This window comes from Magallana gigas, chromosome 6 (genome assembly GCF_963853765.1).
Source record: "Magallana gigas chromosome 6, xbMagGiga1.1, whole genome shotgun sequence".
In the NCBI taxonomy this organism is placed as follows: domain Eukaryota; kingdom Metazoa; phylum Mollusca; class Bivalvia; order Ostreida; family Ostreidae; genus Magallana; species Magallana gigas.
This window is the reverse complement of record NC_088858.1, coordinates 47,708,017-47,727,371: the sequence shown is the minus strand read 5'-3', so window position 1 is coordinate 47,727,371 and position 19,355 is coordinate 47,708,017.

The window sequence follows — 19,355 nt, the reverse complement described above, 5'->3', positions numbered from 1 at the left end:
CGTTATGACAAGATATTGACGTATTGCATCAGGATATGATTGTCATCTTAACAATTACATTTACATATGCAGGCACGTAGCATTAGGGGGGGGGGGGCAGGGGGGGCCTGCCCCCCCCCCCCCCACTTTTTCTCGCAGCAACAAATTTTTTAAAATTTACATATAAGAAATGGAATTATCATGGAGTTGGCCCCCCCACTTTTTGGGGAGTATGTAAAAAATTGGTATGAAAATAATGAAATGAGGAGTGAATTAAAGTTATATAGTACGCCAGCCCCCCCCCCCCCCCCCCCCCCCCCCCCCCCCCCCCCCCCGGATTAGGATTTTGAAGATTTAGGAAAACTTAAAATTGGCTTTTTTTTTTTTTTTTTATTTGCTTGTCAAGATTTTTTGGATGAGTCTGGCCCCCCACTTTCAAAAACGATGCTACGTGCCTGATATATCTATGGTGTTCCGATAGGGCCACTTCGACCTTAAGGCGAAGATGCGAAGTTGCAAAGGCGATAGTGCAAAAGAGCAAAGGTGCGAAGATGCGACGACGAAGCGCGAAGATGATGCCTAAAGTGCAAAAGTGAGAAGGCGAAGGATCGATACTTCTATCGCTCCTTCCCAACCTTTGCACTCTGGCCTTCGCATCTTCGCACTTTCGCCTTCGCATTTTTTTATTGCATTCACAGGCACTGTACTCGCCAAGGATTTCCGATTAATCCATGCTGTTATCGGTACGCATGCGCTAGGCCATCGCGCTTACTATGAATGTTTATAAATATTTTAATGTGTACATGTAACATATATGTTTACCAGTGCTGGCTATGCCTAATCATTAAGGTTTTCCGCTTTCAAATTTCTTATTATTTTTTTTTTCTTCTAGACGCCAACTTTGATCCTTAATATCTCGCTCGTTTGTTCACCGATTGTTTTGAAATTTTCAGGACTGATAACATGCCGCATGATGTTGTCGTTGCATATTTTAGTTGAGGAAAATCCCTATCCGGTTTTGAGTTATTCCCCTTTTAGTAAAATTTAATGACTTCTTTTGTCCAGGGGGTTTAGCTTTAACGATGACTGGCAGAGTCTCAAAGATGGGCTGGTTTGGAAGCTAATACATTGAATTTGTGCGAGATATATTTTATTTATTATTTAAATGCAAATAAAAGGGGTGGTATAGATGTCGAAACAAAGGTAAGAAAAAAAATCAAAAAAATTCGCGTATTTTCCGTGTTAGTTTTCTACCTGATAAAAATTTGTTATAACATGTATTTTAAAAGTTCTTGGTCTTACCCAGACCTTTCATTCGGTATACCGAAAAAGGGGCTGGCCCTTATAATTAGGGAGTTGGAGGCGTCCAAAGTTTCTTGTCAATAACTTAAAAAGGAATAAATATTTCTAATGCATTATTGAAGCAAAGTTGTAAAGAAATTAATTTTGAATCCTTCTGTAGTATTCAATTTAATGTTTTCGTAATTTATAGTCAGTATTTGCAGAAACAATTGTTGTCAGTTCGGTCCATTTTTGTGGGGGTGCGCACGTTTATGAGGTTATGAAAGGGCTTCTTGTAATGCACTAACTGATACATGTAGCGCGCAAAAATAATTCCACATAAAATTCCCAAATGTTTTTATACATATGTACATTTTCATTTCATATAGATAAACCTATTTGACCTTATTTTTGTTGTTTGTTTCATAACTGTGCCCCTTTCTATATTTAGATGCATTACGAGACTCAGGTAACCGATCGATAGGAGAGTCGCTAGCTGTATTCAGGCCGTCGCCTAGACTACAGTACATGTGCTTGTAGAGCTGGACGTACACGTTTAACGCCCCGCTGTGTTACTGTAACAGAGAAATTTTGAATTGTTTCAGTACTGGGAGATGTGTTAATAAAATGGTTCCAATGCATGGTAATTAAACTCAACTTTTCTACAATACGTATACACGGCCGTCATATAAAGCGCAATGTGTATTACTGACATGACAATTTAAACGAACGCGGGATTGCTCCCGATAGAACAATTCTTTTAAAGCAAAAAAAAAAAAATACTGATTTGCGATGGATATAATATAATTATCATCGTGGAGATGATTTTAAAAAGTGAACTTAATATTCGTATACGATAATATTTGAATCCAAAGCCGCTAGTTTTAAGTTACGGTTATTAGGGATATTAATTATGACTTGCCCCGCGTTTCAGGTTTTTTACTTGCAAAGCATCTACAAACGAAAATACCAAACAACCTTCAGCAGCAACTTATAAATTATTTATTCCATACACAATTCTAAAGAGGTAATTAAATAAATTTTATAAATGCTTTATACTTGTATTCGCTATCTTCCATGGAAAAAAGTGGCATGGAAAAAATGTTGTTCAATGTTCATCAAACACGCTGTAGCCTTAGCAATCGAAAATAATTAACAAACTGTATATTGATAGATTGACATATCAACAAACATTCAGACCCGCATTGTGTTTTCTTACAAGTTCTATAAAACGTAGACTCAATGACTTTACCGTTTTCCGTCTGGGTTATTTTGAATCACGTGTGTACGTTATGTGTAGCCATATAGATGAACACTTTAAGTGTTTAAATTTCAAAAGGAATTGTGTACATGCAGAGCATTGCAATGCTAGGACAATAAAATTCCAACAATATATATGATGAGGCCGGTCAGACTGATACTGGTTCTGCTTGTTCTACAAATAGCGAATGTAAGACGAAGTATTTGGGTGTTATATTTTAAACAAATATAAGTATTGCTTTCTTAAAAGCTTGCATTACTCAACAAAGTATTTTATTGGGATCATTCTTAGTTACCTTAGCTGCATATATGTACCGCTCTGTCTGTATCCCGGAAAAATTGACTACCATCCGAAATTTTTCATACAAGGTCTACAGACTTGCAGCTAACATTACCTTTAAAAATACATTTTAGAATTTGCCGCTGTTTATAAATTCATTAAAAAGACGCGCAGAATCAAGTGGTTATATGGCGTTTGATATGGGATTTATAACGTCTATTTATATTGTTTTCATTAAAATTATTTCGTTATTTCAAGCTTGTGGGTGGAACGAAATCAGTTTCACATGTTATATGACATAAAGATGTCCTCTCCCCACTTTTTCTGTAAGCAACTATTTTTATAAAATTTACATAACAAAAATTGAATTATCATGGAGTTGCCCCCCCCCCCCCCACCCCCATTTTGGTAGCATGAAAAAAAAATGGTATGAAAATCATGAAATTATAAGTGAAATTTTGAAAATTTTGGAAAATTCAATTTTTTTTTCTTTTGTTGCTTGTCAAGATTTGTTGGATGAGTTTGCCCCCCCCCCCCCCCTTTCAAAAACGATGCTACGTACTTGGAAATTACTCATTTCTTTATTCCCCTCTTTAATAATCAAAACAAACTAACATAACCGATCCAGATAAATATAATTACATGTATCAAAAATAAACTTCAAAAACAAACTACACATTCATCCTTCACCCACAATATTGCCTTTTTGATATTTGTCATCGTTGTAGACCCGTGTAACAATCTGTTAAGAAGGTGCTTGCACGAAAAAGAACCCCTTGCTGATCTACATTTTCATTAACGCATACAAAGAAAAAATATATATTTTGATTTATTTTTGAATTTCTTTTGATGTAAGAAAAAAAAGAGAAGAAATTGGTTCTCAGTGTCGCGTCGTGTTTAAGATGTTATTGATGTTATGACTTTGCGACACTATAAGTACGGGGAATAGCAACTCGCTTGGCAGTGGAGGACCCTTAGTCACTAAATCCGGTCCAAAAGGTTTGGGACTAGCGACTCTGAAATCAGATACAGGGAAGCCTTGATTAATTAACTGAACAACTTTATTGATGCAGGTCTCCGATTAGAATGCAAACAACATAATAGTCACCAGGCACAATAAAAAAATATTTCTAACTGCTTTAAGCATTACAAATGTAGGTGCCCTATCCTACCTAACGCTGGTGACTATCAGAGTGATCAAACAATATAAAAATACTCACTCTGTATAAAAAAATCTAAACAATTACACATTTCTAAATAGTTGTTAAAGTAAACAAATGCTGAGGAAATTCGAACGTATAGAAGTAAATAAGGTAAACAAGTGATTTGATAAATAAAACTTTACAACGATAAACCATTGATAAAAGCATGTATAATTTTACCCGTTTCTTCCTTGAGATAAAAATCAAATAAGTATAACAAATAAAACTTACGATGTAGACGTTTCACGCGGCATTGTTTAAAGAAATAGTAAAATGAAAATCCAAAACGGAATAACCATTTCCGGTTTTATAAAGAGAATATAAAAACGCGCCTGGTGTCAGTTATGAAACTTGTTAAAAATAATTTAACTAATCAACAAAATGAATAAACAAGCCAAAAACCTTTTTCAACTAACTTAACATTTAAAAGTAGAAAAATATCAAAACAGGCTTAATGAAAATAAACAAGGTCAAATAAAAACTTTAACTCTGATGAAAGCTCAAATTTCTTAAAAGTGCATTTAAACATTAAAAATAATAAGAAATACTTTATATTTCATTAAAATAAAGAAAATGAAAAATATTTGAACTTTGCATGAATGAATTTAACAAAAATGAACGTAAACCATAATTTACCTGAAATCAGAAACAGGGAAGCCTTGATTAATTAACTGAACAACTTTATTGATGCAGGTCTCCGATTAGAATGGCCGAGGTAGGGCACGCTATCTCAATCGGAGACCTGGGCTTCCCTGATCTATTTCGACCAATCAAAAATTAGATTCTTTGTTCGGAACAATTTTGGTAATTAAAAAAATTAACCCACGTGACCTTATCGACGGACACTGGCCATAAAGAAATAATTGAGTTAATGTAGATAATCCCTTGACAAAGAAAAATCTGTTGACACCTGAGCACATCTTGTTTTTGACACCAGGTAAAAAGATAAAAAGACACCGTAATAACAATTACAAACATTGAAGCACCCATATGTAAATTTCTTAGGTCTTCGGATTAATCAATTACATAATTATACATTTTTGTGACATTGTTACTCCGCATGTTTTACAGATAATGTTTAGATAAGTAATTTGACAAAAATAAGCTATTTACTTTGAACCATCTGACTTTGTTCAAAAACTCTGTAACAATATTTGTTAGATATGCCGACATTAAAGTCTTGTATGTATTTTATATAATGGAGAAAAAAAAAATCAAAATTAAAATGTGCATTGCTGATAATGGTAAACCTGAGTAAAATATGAGATCAATAAAAAATATTCTACACTACATATCAAACACACTAATTGGCTAAATAATGTCTCTAATGAAATTCTACACAAAAAAATAAAAAAACATTTATCTTTAATTAAGACACACATATATTGTTATTAATCATATCTGTCCTTTCCGATATATTTTATTTTATCAAATAAAACATACAACATGACTACTTTCCCCTTTGCTCCAATTACTTTCGACCTCGAAAGCTCAGATTTCTACCACTAATATGTAACTTTAACCAAAAAGAAGAAAAATGTAACTTTTAGCTATTTACATAAAAAGAAATGGAAAAAAAAAATTTACTTTTCTACAAGTTAACTACTGGTATGTACCACCTCTCAGTATGCTGGGAGGGGCGAAAAAAAAATTGTACTAAACATGTACTGTTCCCTCTTGAACACAAAATATATACATGTACACAAATATCACAATGTGAGATGATTCACATTGAAACCATACAAATGTCTTTGTCAATGAACACATTTGAGAGAAAAAAAAGGAAACAAAATGTTAGAAGTTAGGAGAGGTTGAGATGGGAAAAAAATTGTTACTGTTTAGTTTATTAATTCATAGAGAGTGGAAAAAAAAATGTTAGTACATGTAACAATAAGAGCCAATTGGCAAAGTTTTGTGATTCTGTACGGTTTGAAAAAAAAAAAAATTATATCCAAAAAGAATAATGAGAATTTAAACTGAATTTAATCTTTTTTTATGTTGTGGTCATTAAAAGAAGTTGCCCTAAATATTTACTGTGTATCTTGCAAGTGGAATGCATATCTGTTGTGAATGATTATGACATAAGCTCTGAAAGGTTGTTGAAGAATTTTGCTTACTTTGTAATGTAACCAAGGGTTGACAGAGAATTTGTGAGGAATTTTGATTGTTGTTTGAGTTTGTTTGTCAGTGACAGAAAATTTGGACCATTTCGCAATGATTTTGCAGGAAGGGAAATTTGATGCAGAGATATCTGAAATGGTTGGTTTTGTAATGACATAGTATGATGGGCAAAGAGACAACTGTGTAATTGGAACTATGACACAATCTCCACCTGAGGTTAACTCTAGTGCTATGATTGATCCCTTGTGCGACTTAGATTTGTACAAAAGATACATCACAATTAAAAGGATGACCAAAACAACGACTGAAATAATGACTGAAGCATGTACCCAAGTAAATTCAATAAACACATCAGAAGTCTCCTCAACCTGGGTTTGACTAGTGGGCTGTCTATAGATAAAAGAGGGAACATTTTGAGAAGCTGCATGCTGTACCTCCTTCAAAATTAACAATGTAGTGCAAATTTTCCGTACCTTGAAACATAGTGCAATGCATAATGCTAAGCATATACCTGCCAAAATCAGAGAAACTAATGTAATGATGTCTGAGGTATTGGGCCATTCTTGAGGAATTTGAATTTGTCCATCTAATAATGGTTCAGCAAGAGATTTAAAGATTTTCTGATCATTCTTAACAGCAGAGGCTATTTTCTTCAAATTCAAATGGGCCTTGTGATCATTGGCTAACACATCCCTGATAGTGTGATTGAAAAATGTGAACTTAGGTATGGACATGTTGACAGGTGTTGGAAAAAATGTATTGCCATAAATCTGTTGTAAAGAAGATTCATCAAAAAACTGTTGTAGCAATGCTAAGTTGACAGGATGAATGACAGAATAATTTGATAACTTTTCATAACAACTGACCAATCTTGGTGCAAAGAACAATGCCTCTGTAGATAACGAACATCTACATGGAATATGCAGTACACAAAATGCACAACCCTTCAAAATTTTCTTCTCCTGTGGACAATCCAGGACCACTGTGGGTGTATTATACAACAAAACTGAAGTTGGGGACAACTCTATGATATTTGATTTCAGCACCGACTGAAGATACCTAAAATTACATAACTCCTTGACCTGTCTAACATTGTTCGCAAACAACGCCATAGTACAATCTGGTACTGTGATAGGTGACTGCGGCCAATTAGACAAACACAATATGGATGAACTCGAATGAATACACTCAGTCAACTCATTTGACTGTAGTGAAATAAAATAATCATGGTGTGGGGTGATGGCAAAATAATCTGGGAGGGACAACAATTGGGTAGCTTGCATGTTAGATGTTACATTTTCTGAGGTGGGAACAGGTAAACTAATGACCTTATACAGTTTCAGTGGAAGTCTTTGAGAAGAAATGGGGAACTTGACTGTTACAAACAAATCATTGTGGTGGCGCGCAAAAATGAATTTACCACTTGAGTAATAAAATGAAGCATCCAATTGAATTAAATAAAATTTTTGATAAGATTTTTGAAGTTTGTGCCGAATATTGGCGATGATTTCTGACAATAAGTGTTTAGGAATAAGAAATGGACTGATTTTTCCTTCTAAAAGACTTTCAACTGAATTTTCTAACTTGGTAAATTGAGATCTAAGAAGAGTAGCTTGGTTTACCTGGTTAGTAAGAATTTCCGAAACGTTAACAAAAGCATTTTCAAGATCAAAGAGTTTGTTATTGAATTCAGAAGCTACTTTTGTGATATAGTCAGAGTTAGCCTTGATTCCATGCACTAAGTTTTTCATGCGTTTATCTGTTAGTGAAATGAAAGAAGAAAGATGTGCACCATGTTGTTGTAAGGCAACAGCTAATCTTTCAGTTTTGTGATTTAAAGCGTTAATATGACCTGCTAAGATATTAACATCATCCATGGTTGCTGTTCCGAATATGCTTTTTGACAATGAACCAATAAAGGGTAATAAAGATCTTGATTGACGTTGATTACTGGTAATTTTGGTTTGAGGGATCATGTTATGAATGGATCTAATAGTTTCATTAAAATTCAAAAGAGTTTGTTCATGTAAACCATGGATGAAGTTAGCCAGATTGTTAAGTAATAGGCAAGAGGTAATTTGGTGAGTACTACATAGATTACAAAATGGTACTTTGTTCACATGAAACCTGGTTGGTAGAGGAATATGAAAGGTATGGAGCCAATATTCTTGAGCTAGCATTAGACTTGACTGTTCCTGAAAGATGACCCCATAGTTGATTCGCTGTACGACCTCAGAAGCTGATGTGTCCACTTTACTTGATTCCACCATCACCATACACAAGGAAAGGACCATGAATATCCCAAACATGTAATGTTGAATTCCAAAGTTCCCTACAAAATTACAAAAATAGAAAAAAGACTTTAGGGATGCGATGTTTTTGTCATGAAAATATGAACCGATCGTTATTCAAATTTTCTAGCACTAAGAAAACTGCAAATTAAATTTACAAAAGGGTTGACTACATCACATCAATAAATTCTTTATCCAAAATTTTGAAAATATAATGAAATAAAAAAATGTAAAATTTATTGGCTAGCCATGTAGGAATTCAACACACATATTAGTCTATTACATGTAACTTATTCAAACAATGTAAAACCCAACTGATATAAAAACTTGAAAAATTCATCCACTAAATTGTTCAACTATGAAATATTACATATAAACACAACAACCAAAGTAACTTTTAACTCACTATTTCACTATGTAGTACAAAAGCTTTGACATAGTGTACCCTCAATACTGAAATGCAGTACAAAAATGTTTTGGCATTGTAAAAGAAGTATTGAGCACCCTAAAAACAATACACCCACAAAACTTGAATGAAACTAATAATTCCTTTTGAAACAAGATTTCCGAATTGTGCCAAGTTTGGTAAACTTGCGGTTTATCATGTCTAAGACTTCACCATCAAAACATTGATCTGGTTCCCAAGTTTTGGAACCATCATCCCACTCAATATAGATTTCTCTCCTGCCATTTTTGAAGCGACCTCTTAGAAACTTCTTGAATTTCCACTTTTTCTGTGGATCATAAATCTCATGTGAAGCATCTACTTCATCATACTCACCATCTGAACTTTGACCCGAGTCCATGGACTCATCTGTTTGCTGATTATCGAAAAACTGATCTAAGTGTAAATCTTGCACAGTATCTGTGTCATCATCACTTACCACCTCCTGTTGGGGTTGAACCTGAACTTGACCGTCAATTTGACCTTGATTCTGACCTTGAATCTGACCTTGAATTTGACCTTGAGTTTGACTTTGATTCTGATCTTGCGTTTGACCCTGATTCTGACTTTGTGTTTCGGGAACCTCAAAATTGGGTCTCATGACCCCTGGATCATGATACAATTTCAGATTTGATGCATTCATCATAGAACCATGCAACTTGTTGTCAGAACATCTACGCAATTTGTATGTAAAATTTGGACCAACATCTACAATTCTATATGGTCCATCTGCCTTGTCATACAGTTTACTGGATAACCCTTTTGGAACTTTATTGACCTTGATCAAAACCTGATCACTCTGTTGAAAATTTGGAATGTTTGAATTTTTGTCATGACGAATTTTGTTTTGAGTCTGATGCCACTCAATGTTTTCTTTAGCAATTTTGTCAAAAACCCTCATGTTTGCAAGAAATTCTCGAATGTAGGCCTTGGCATCTTTTGCCATGCTTTCAAGCGGATCAAGAGCAACATCGTATGGAAGATTCATTTCTTCCCCAAATAACAACAGAAAAGGGGAAAATTCTGTAGAATGCATAGAAGGTGACTTTCGATAAGCCATCAAAATGGACGAAATCAGATCCGGCCATTTTTCTTGAGCATTTCCACAGTGAGCTCTGAGAGATTGTGCAAGTGTGCTATTTTGCCTTTCCACTAAACCGTTTGTTTTTGGATGATAAGCCGAAGTGTGATGTTGAGTGATGTCAAAAATTTCACAAAGGGCATTTACCAATTTTGACATGAAATTTCTACCTCTGTCCGAAAATAAAACTTTAGGTGCCCCATACCTAGAGAAAATTTCTTTGAAAAGCACTCTTGCAGTTTCCTCAGCACTCTGAGTTTTGAGTGGAAATCCCTCAACCCATCGAGAGTATGCATCTACACACAACAGAATATACTCATTTCCCTCTTTTGTTTTGTACAAGGGACCTAGAATGTCTATGTGCCATCTCTCAAACTTTTTCGCGGGAGGTAATGCTTGCATCGGCGGTTTTGCTGGGTTGAAATCGCGTTTTGCATGTTGGCAACGGTCACATGACTTGACATACTCGACAATGTCACTATGCATTCGCGGCCAATAGTACTTTCGGTACAACGCTGTTTTGACTTTTTCTATACCGAGGTGACCTCCACCTGCTAAACTGTCGTGATAAGACAGCAGGGCATCTTTGCGCAAAACCCTTGGGAGTGCTACTTGTTTTACAAAATTAAACTCACCTTTGGGCTTTTTGCATCTCCTTTGAAACCAATGGTATAGGATACCTTCCACTAAACTGAAATGTTTGGCCTCTGAGATAATCAAGTCTTGCGCATTGGACTCTGCAGGTAATGTACCATCCAGGAGGTATTCATAAACCTGTTGAAAATCTGGACAATTTCTTTGCAACTCACCTATATTCTGTTGATCTGCTTGAACATCGGCTTGTGTATCATCATTTTGTACATCCTGTACTGGAGCGACCATTGGGCTGTCAGACTGATAAGAGAAGGATACCTGTATGCAACAGTTGTCTTCTATGGAAGTTTCATCGTCTGTTGTTGCTTCGGTTTCTGATATCTTTGATTCACTCTCTGAAGTTGTTAAATCACTTACCACTGCCATGACTTCCAATGTAGTGTTATCTTCTTCAGATACCACCTTTTCTTGTTCAGCGATTTCACCAGTTTGTATAGCTACCGTGGCTATTGTAGTTGTAGAATTGTCTTGAGTACTCACCTTAGTGTCTGTCTCTTGATTGTTCGTTACTACCCCCTGTGAGCACGTTTGAGTTGCTGCACATTTATACAACGTCTGCGGGTCGGTAGTTGTTGTAGAACATTGAGTTGCAACATCTTGACTGGTTTGTGTTTGTACTGAATTGATTTCTGTGGTACTTACCTCCTTCGGGTAGTCTCGTCTGCTTAAAGCATCAGCTACCAAGTTGCTCTTACCTGGCCTATGAACTATCTGGAAGTTGTACTCCTGTAACTTCAATGCCCAACGCTCTAAACGACCTGTGTGTTTAGCTGTTTGTAGCCAAACCAATGCCTTGTGGTCTGTTACCACAGTGAATCGACTGTGTACCAAGTAAGGTCTGAACGCAGCTATACCTTCTAGTACTGCAAGACACTCTTTTTCGGTGGTATTGAATTTCTTTTGATCTGTTGACAACGACTTACCTCCGTAACAGATAACATATTCTCTGTTCTCGTCGTCAATTTGGCCTAACACATAACCAACTGCACTATCGGAGGCATCACATGTTAAAATAAATGATTTTGAAGTGTCAGGGTAGGCCAAAATAGGTGCTGAAATTAATTTTTCTTTCAAAGTCTCAAATGCACTCTGACACTGTATATTCCATTCAAATTTCTTGTCTTTGTTTAATAACGAATTTAAAGGAGTGGCAATTTTGGCAAAATCTTGAACAAACCTCCGATAGTAGTTAGCCATGCCAAGGAAGCTACGAACCTGTTTCTGCGTTTTGGGTGTGGGGAACTCACTTACTGCTGCGGTTTTCTCTGAGTCCACTCGTACACCTTGACGTGAAATAATGTGCCCTAAAAATTTGACTTCTTTGACTGCGAAGTGACATTTGGCCGGTTGTAGCTTTAAATTTGCCTCATTCAGACGATCAAACACTTGTGCTAAGTGAGTGAGATGTTCATCGAAAGAACGCGAGAAAATCAAAATGTCATCAACGTACACGAGCACTGATTTCCAATTCAGACCGCGGAGCACATTAGACATCAAGGTCTGAAATGAGATTGGTGAGTTAGTAAGGCCAAAAGGCATACGTTTCCACTCATAAACTCCACCTTGAGTTATGAATGCTGCCTTTTGTCTACTATCCTCATCAAGCTCCATCTGCCAGAATCCAGACATTAGATCCAAATTGGTAAAATAATTGGCTTTTGCCTCTCCTATCGCATCAAAAACTGTTTCTAAATGCGGAAGTGGGAAGGACATTGGCACTGTAATTTTGTTGAGAGCGCGATAATCGCATGCAAACCGAAACTGACCATTCTTTTTCTTTACCAAAACAACTGGCGAATGCCATTCTGAATTTGAAGGTTGAATGATATCATGCTAGTCATGTTGTATGTTTTATTTGATAAAATAAAATATATCGGAAAGGACATCAGTCTCTCTTTATGCCTGCTTGTTAGCGGTTAATCCAAGTTCATTTTGAATATCCTTTTGTAATTTAAAAAATGCGATGTAAATTTTTTTCATGCAATATTTCGGATAAAGCAATGAAGAGTTGTTTCTTGAAATTTTATTAGACCATAAAATTGTAAAATGCTAACATTGAAAATTGTGCCCGATTTCTTTCTTTTTTTAAAGGTAAAACTTTATTGATTTAAAAAATGATTCTTTGAGACAAACAAATTGACATAATCAATAAGAGTTTGAAAATCTCTAACTGCAGGTCTGTAGCTTTTAATCAGAAAAAGAATCGGATGGATGACCTAGGACACAGATCGTCCATCCGAATTTCTTGAAAATTGCCATTATTTTCGTACGCGGACGCAATACTCACCGAGACTAAATGGTTCGTATCTTAAGTTTTAACTGCTTTGAAAGGTAATATTGGTTTTCTGATAATTATGAACATGAATAATTAAATAAAAATGGTTAACATTACAGTAAAATTACCGGCATCGGTCTTCTCCGTGCGCGGATCTAGAAGGGGAAGGGTTCCAGACCCCCCCCCCCCCCAGCGAAATTTCTTTCAATTACGTGTACATTATAAACTTACCAAATATGCCTCGGACATTCCTTGGCAAATTCAAATAACTGTCTGACTTTTCAACCCCCACCCCGGAAAAATTTTCTGATCCGAGCATGTTCCCCCTCCTCGAAACACAAAATTATTCTTCAAAACCCCTTGTAAAATTTCCAGGATCTCCGCATATATACTAGTAGATTCATTGGCGCTTGCGTTCGATAAAAATGCGTGTAAAACGTTTGCCAGTGGTCTTTTTACATGTACCATCGTACCGGGCATAACCACAGTCCCACTCTGTGAATTAAATGCGGCGAATCAAACTAGAGACAACGTGTTACGATCTGTATTTGCTTATAAACATGTAGTATCATCGTGCAAAATGCACTGTTCAATTATAATTTTTTTTTACTTTACTTGTAAAATTCAACATCTGTTTCGTAATTTTTTCTCACACTTTATTTCTTACATAGTTACTTTTTTTATTTAGTGATTGACACTTATTAGACTTTATAGAGACAGAGTGTCATGTCTCAAGGACTGTTAATCTCTTAAAACAACATTGTGCAATTATCAGATTTTCATTTCTTGGACATCAAAGACTCATTGAGTTTATTTAATTATTTTATATCTGTGAACCTTTCACTCAGCTTACTTATATCATTACCTGTTAATTGCAATTTATTCTCATTGTTAAGATTCTTATAAATAGTTATGTTCAATTGTCAATGCGCAGTCTGGAATACGGCGGCCAGCCCCGGCCACGTCCGACTCTCCCAGAGTCTTCTGGCCATATCCGACTTGTTTGTAACATGTCTGTCTGTTAAATTGTTATAATGTTGCCATCGTTGAGTCTCGTCTAATAATGTGGAATCCTGCATCAATTGCCTGTTTATTTCTCTGGAACTGTATACTGGTGGACCTTCGGGAATACGGCAAACCTACCCTTCGTTTTAGCTTACGGCCCACAGCGCGCCCCAACCTTTTGCCTTATACACTTTATGCCAACATTCCCTCACCCGGTTCGTACTGCACACGACCGATGCAGATCCAGACGAATTCTCTATCACCGTAAAATCTACACGGTCACAGAAATATAATACTTTGTTTCTCAGTGTTTACACATCTAATATTGTACGATGGTCAGCTATCAATGTTTTGTAATACGTCACAAGTATGACGCAGCTACGACGGAAAACCTAATCGTTGCTTGCAACGAGCTCGTCTCTAGTTATCTATAGCTACTCCGAACAAAATTTAATGTCCGCCATAATGTGTACAAATCCACTTCCAGCCGTCTCTTTACAGTGGACCAAACACAGTAACAATGTTATTTCATTATGCGACACTCCTTGCTTATGCATGGATCTAGAGGGGGATAGGGGGTCCGCCCCCACCCCGGAGAATTAAATATTAATAATTTCACGCAGTAAAAGGGGAGAGGGAGTCCGGACCCCATCCCCCTGGTTAATTTTATTTAATTAATTTTATAAAAATAAGATTTCCAAAATATGCCTCGGAACCCTTTAAAAGATGGAGAGCTCCGCAATTATAAAACATAGGTAATCACAGATTACAAAGCTCACCGAGACGAGGCATCACCTTTATGAGGCATCGCCTTTATGAGACCACCTTTATTATATGAAAACCATCCTTTATGATCATGGATATTCATGGATTCTGTTTTGAAACAATATCGTATATCATCGTATATCATCTGTTAAAAAATTGTATGATAATCATATGTTCATATGTTAATCCATACAATAATATAAAATTAAAATTGCATCCTATCATAATTACAATATATATCATATAATACCATAAAATACCGTAAAATATTGTGAGATATGATATTGTAACGTACGATATGACATTGTATTGTCTTATACATTATTGTATTTGATCAAACAATACAATATTATAAAACATAATACAATATTGTATTATATGAAACAATATCAAACTGCAATAATACATCATAACATTGAAACATATAATATTATATTGTATAATTAAGCATTTAATCATTATTGTTTGAAAGATGTGGTCTCATAACTGCAACGGTGTGTGCATACAAATTGTATAACGCGCCCTAGCGCGTTATGAAAATTTGCTTGCACACATTGTTGCAGTTATGAGACCACATCTTTCAAAAAATAATGATTCAATGCTTATATTTACGTTTTTTAAACATGTATTTCCTTCCCGCAAATATAATTTTTTTAAAAGGCTCTGTCTTATTAAACAAGTGATGCGAAATTAACAGAATGGCCACTGGAACAGCCACAATATGCTGACAAAAATAGTACGCAGCGTTTTAAATTCTTATAACACAATTTTATTTTTATTTTTGTAATTTAATGAATTTACTCTTGGTATACTAAGAAATTAATCAATTGAATTCATTTAACTGTCAAAATATATTTACATCAATGAAATATTTATCAGCGTAAGTATAATATCAGGTCGTTATCCGGTTTGAAGTCGCGAGAAGAGTCAGTTCTTGTTCTTTGAGAAATACTGAAGAAATACTGAATGTATTCATACGCACCAGATTTGGTGATTAAGTCTTCTGTGTTGTGTGTAAATATCACTAAAATTAACCAATGCAATTTGATAGAGGGACAGAAAGTGAATGTAGACATTATAGTATGATATTGTATTGTATGATACTGTATCATATTTGATACATAATATGATATTGTATTATAAAATACAATATAATTTGATAAACATTGTATCATATCAAATGAAACAATATCATGGGATAAAGTAAAATATTATATAATACAATCATACTATACCCATTGTATCATATGATACAATAATATACAACAAAATTCTCATAAAATATAATTCCATGTGATATGACAATTTATTACATACTTAGTAATAAATACAGGTTTTTTGCACATGTGATACAGATGACATCACAAAATCCGTATCGGCCTCCGGGGCTGATACAGGTTATCAGCCCTCCAGGGCTGATACGGATCCGTATCACACCCCTTGCGGAACTCCTCTAACTTTTTTCGCTTCGGCATTTTTGCATGTTTACAGACGAAAAATAAAACATTTTCAGTTACAGTCGACATTTTTAAGTGCAGTTGAAAACTTCAAATGCTAGCAAATGTTTTAAAGCAGTCAACTTTGTAAAGCCTGATGAAATTCCGTTCTGTAGCTTCATGTTTGTTAAAACAAGAAGAACTCATATTTTTATTAAATACATGTACATGTCCAGACTTTTTTCAAATGATATGAATAATCAATTTGTTCAAGTTGATGGGTTTTCTTTTTAAATTTATTACTAAGTATATAATAAATATAATAATAGATACCCTTTTCCATATCACAGCTTGTATCAGCCCTCGACCAATATTGGAGTCTCGGGCTGATACAAGCAGTGATATGGAAAAGGGTATGTATTATTCTCTATATATCATATAAACCAATATCATATTATACAATATCGTATGATACGATATTTGATAATATCATAATATCATAGGGATCATGTTACATCATTTAACAACAACTACATCTATCTATCAAGCAAGTTTGAGTGAGGTAGGAGATTTCTTTAGCATCCTTGATAATGGAGATCAGGCTTTGCATCTGAAGCAACCTCTGCGTTTCATTTATAATATAGTTAAATCAACTATGCAAGCTATCTATCTAGCTATAAAACATGTGACCTGTTCCAAAATACTAAACCTCAACAAGAATCATAAACCTATGGCTCTGATTCAGCATTCAAGCCTGTCAGGTGCATCACTATAATAAGATGCATCATCCATACAAGTTTAATGAAGTTAGGACCAGTAGTAACTAAGATATTATCATTAGAGGGCACCAGCTCCAAAAACCTTTACCTCCTCCTGCATCTGAAACCTATAGCTCAGATTCAGCACTCAAGCCTGTCTGGTGTATCAGTATCATAAGACACACCATCCATGCAACTTTGGTGAAGTACGGACCAGCAGTAACTTAGATATTGCTATTTAAGGCACCTGCAACAAAAACTTTAACCTGTTCCAAAACCCTTAACCTCCTCCAGCATCTGAAAGTTAGGAACCAGATTCAGTAGGTCCAGATGCATCCTCAATGTAACTTTGGTGAAGAGAGAACAAGTAATAGCTTAGATACAGGAGCTGCAACTAAAACTTTAACCAGCTCCGGACGCCGACGCCGGGGGTATAATATATGCTCCCATTGACTTCGTTTCGGTGAGCTGAAAAAGCGAAAGCGAGAAGATTCGAAGGCGAGAGTGCGAAGTTGCAAAGACGAAGAAGCGGTAGTAGTATCACTTCTTCGCCTTCGCAACTTAGCACTTTCGTCTTCGCATCTTCGCGCTTCGCCGTTGCATCTTCTATATTCTTCATATTGTTCATGAATTATACTTGCATTGAGGATTTTCGCAGTACAAACTTATGGGTATACAAGCGCATCACCCAGAATTATTGGTGAAACCAAAATTATGAAAAGTTTACTCCACTGTTATGCATAATAACCAAGCTGAAGTTAGAGCCATTACGCCAGTAGAGGTGAACGACCAATAAGGAAAATCGTCAAAGTACTGAGAGTACTCGTACAGAAAATATATTTTACTTTATCCTCGGCATACTTTAATAAGTTTAGTTAATATCAAGATGATTAATGCATCAATAGTTTGTATGAGCATTGGTAACGTTGGATACAATAAAGACCGTGTGATCAAAATCAAGAGAGATATAAACCCCTAACATGGGCCCTAACCTCTTATCAACTTTATTAGAAACAATCTTTTCTTATTATAATCGATCAGTGTTTATTATATATTAAGATTTACTATAGTCAGGTACTCTTCACAAATTTGCTCTAAAAGAATAAAGTCTATCCATGATCACAAATACAACATTACAACAAATGTTTAGAATATTGATGTTCATGTATTACGTAGAAGAAAACAAAACTAACTCAGAATGGTTGTTTTTAAAAATCACTTTCCCCAAGAAATGTAAATAAGAAGTATCCATATTCCTACGTTACCTGCCCCCTTAGTCTTTTTCCATTAAGATATATTCATGTATCATTCTTCGATTGACAATTCATTCACCAATGAATATTGCTTATATTATTACAACAATTATTCTTTCATGATTGTTCGTTAATTATCACACAATATCCTCATTGTGTATGAATTTTTCTTTATATGCGTCTTTTCCCGCCGTTTGTCGACGAGAGAAGTAACGTAACTGTTAACAATCAATTTGTGGCATTGTAAGAGTGTTTTGCATGTGCTTGCTACGGATAGAAAAACTATATACAGCGATTTATTTACAAGATCGGTGTTTATAACTTCAAAATCAGTTGAACAGAGTGAAAAATAAAGTAACTTCAAAGTCATATCTTGGATACGGTGTAACCAATTTCTATTCATGTTTACGGGGGGGGGGGGGTCAATTTTTTATGGGGGTCATTTTTCTTCATGTTTAACATGAAGAAAAATAACCCCTGGGTCTTTTTTCTTCAGAAAAATCCAATTATTCTTCAGCTAGGGGGGTCATTATTCTACGTAGAAAAATGACTCCCGGTCATTATTCTACGGGGGTCATTATACTTCATTACACCGGAAAACGAATCTGACTTCAAACCACGAAATTTTAACAGGAAAGAAACAATTTGATGAGCTTTCATTCAAGAGGTCCCTCGTTGCTGAACGAAAATTAGGACCGGAGCTATGAACCCTAACGTTAACATTACCGCCTATGGAAAATGCATTAGTGGACTAAACCCACATGTAGCAACATCTTTAGACAATACTTTGTGTACACGTGTTTTAACGTTTTATAAAATCAGATCGCGGAAATATGGCATAAGGATTAGAAATATACCGGTAGAATAAATCGGTTGCTTGATTGAAATTAATGTGAATCAATGTGTAGAGAATCAACAAATTTTGAATAAAGGGAGATAGAAGGTACATGTATCCGCGAGTAAACACCGCACATGTATAATTATACACGTTTTAATCAAAACACCGCACATACTACATGTATTATAGTACAAGTTTCAAAATCAACACGTTTGAGGCTCTTCGACAAAAAGTAATTCAATTGAATGGTTACATATTTGTCAACTTAAAAACGAAAACAAAAGAATTGACAGTGAAGCGAATGAGGCAGCATGTTGCCTAGTAAGCTGTTTAGAACAAAATCATAATGAGTTGCATGAACGTGCAAATGGGTAAAAACGATGGGTTTATCCTTGGATGTGACAATTTCGTTAAAACTAATTGAAACAAAG